We start from the raw sequence: 2,500 nt of genomic DNA, 5'->3' as shown, positions 1-2,500 counted from the left end.
GTTGATTCGGTGGCGCTCTGCGAGCGCGTGAATGCCGTCCTCGGTGAGCAAGGCCGCTCCCGAGTCGTTACTGAGATGGGCGAGCTGCTCGTCCTTGATGTGGACCCGCTCGCAACCGCGGAGGACATCACCGCGGCTTTAAACGAGAAGCTTGGCCGCCCTGCCGGAGTTGCCCACGTCCAGCTGTGGGAACGGTACAACGGCACCAAGCGAGCGAAGGTCAAGCTGCCGCTGGCCAACGCTCGCCAACTGGACGGCCAGCAGGTGTTCATCTGCTACATCCGTAGCGAGCTGCGCGAGCTGCCAAAGCCGGCAGCTGAACAACAGCGTTGCTTCCGCTGTCTCGAGCGCGGCCATATGGCCCGAGGATGCCGCAACAGCGATCGTCGCGGCAAGTGCATCCGCTGTGGCCAGGAGGGCCACATCGCTGCCGAATGCACCTCGGACATACGGTGCATGAAGTGTGGCGGGCCACACAGGATTGGGCACCGCCTTTGCGGGGCGCAGCAGCCAGCGCCATGCCCCTAAAGTGCCTCCAGCTCAACCTGGGACGAGCGCGGACGGCGCAGGATTTGATCCTGCAATCGGCAGTGGAGCAGAATGTGGATGTACTGCTTCTTTCGGAGATTAGTCGCGCTCCGAACAACAACATGAAGTGGGCGTGTGACTCTGGGGGTAGCGTGGCCGTGGTAGTCACCGGACCACACCCAATTCAGCGGGTGTGGAGGACCTCCGTCTCCGGAATGGTGGCTGCTGACGTTGCCGGAATAACGCTCATTAGTTGCTACGCTCCCCCCCGCCTCACCATCGGCGAGTTCACGACCTTTCTGGAAGCAGTACACACGGAAGCGCTCAATCACGCAAAGGTGGTCCTGGCAGGCGATTTCAATGCCTGGCACGAGGAATGGGGCAGCGAACGAACGTCGACCCGCGGCGAGGAGCTTCTCGCGACCGCTGAGCTCCTCAACTTGAGGTTGCTGAACAGCGGAAGCCAGCCAACCTTCTTTGGGAATGGAGTGGCAAGGCCCAGCATGGTTGACGTCACGTTCGCGAGCATGTCGATCGCTCGCCCCGATTCCTGGTGTGTGCTGCCAGACTATACGGCGAGTGACCACGCGTGCATCTGCTTCATTGCCGACGCACCGCATCAAACGAGGCACGAGAGGCGACGGGCGACCCAACCAAGTCAACGGCAGGCTGGCCGCCGCTGGAAAATGGGTCAATTCCACGCGGGCTGCTATCGCGAGGCCCTCAAGGCCTGGAAGATCACCGAGGCTGCTGTCTGCCCTGCGACGCTCGTCAAAGCATTGGCTGGAGCTTGTGACGAGACGATGCAGAGAGTAAACCCGCGACAGCACGGACGTCGAAGCAATGTGTTCTGGTGGACCCCGGAAATCTCACAGCTGCAACAGGCCTGCAGAGTAGCCCGGGACCACGCTCTGCGCATGTCGAACGCGCCAGAGCGTGAGGTCGCTGCAGCAAGTCATCTGGCTGCACGACGAACTCTGCAGAAGGAGATTCGACGGAGCAAGGAACGGCGGTTCCAGGAGTTGATCGACGCCGTTGAGGATGATGTGTTTGGGGCAGGGTACCAGGTCGTACTCACGTCTCTCCGTGGCAGTCGCGCACCACCGGAGACTGACCGAGCGACCTTGGATCGCATTGTTGCTGACCTGTTCCCAGAGCACCCGTCTTTCGACTGGCCAGAGCCAAGCCACCTTGCTCCCGGAGAGAACACCCTCCGTCCGGTAACCATCGAGGAACTACAAGTGATAGCATCGCGGATGAGTTCGAGGAAGGCACCAGGCCTCGACGGCATCCCGAACGCTGCTGTGAAGGTGCTGATAAGTGAACACCCAGACGTGCTGCGAAGGCTTTACCAGGACTGTCTCGACCGTGCTTCGTTTCCCGCGGCATGGAAGAGACAGCGACTGGTGCTCATTCCGAAACCGGGGAAGCCTCCGGGCGAGAGCTCGTCGTACCGCCCACTGTGTATGCTAGACACGGTGGGAAAGGTACTGGAGAGGCTCATCCTCGAGCGCCTCAATGAGCACCTGGAAAGCACGTCTGGGCAGATGCTGTCCGACCGGCAGTACGGATTCCGCAGGGGACGTTCAACGGTGGACGCGGTAGCCCGAATCGTGGCAGCTGGCAGCACGGCCATGTCCTTCGGCCGAACTGGACACGGGGTTCACAGATTTCTACTGGTCGTCACTTTGGACATTCGCAATGCCTTCAACACAGCGAGCTGGCAGTCGATCGCCCTCGCGCTTCAGGCGAAGCGAGTACCTGAAGGCATTCAGCGAATTCTCCAGAGCTATTTTCACGGACGAGAGCTGCATTACAACACCAGCGAAGGCCCTGTCGTACGGCATGTCACCGCCGGCGTCCCACAGGGGTCCATCCTGGGCCCCACCCTGTGGAACGTAATGTACGACGGGGTACTGAGCGTGCAGTTCCCCCCTACGGTGGAGGCGATTGGATTTGCGGATGACCTCGT

The sequence above is a fragment of the Anopheles nili genome, assembly GCF_943737925.1.
Source record: "Anopheles nili chromosome X unlocalized genomic scaffold, idAnoNiliSN_F5_01 X_unloc_5, whole genome shotgun sequence".
In the NCBI taxonomy this organism is placed as follows: Eukaryota; Metazoa; Arthropoda; class Insecta; order Diptera; family Culicidae; genus Anopheles; species Anopheles nili.
This window is presented reverse-complemented; position numbering follows the sequence as displayed.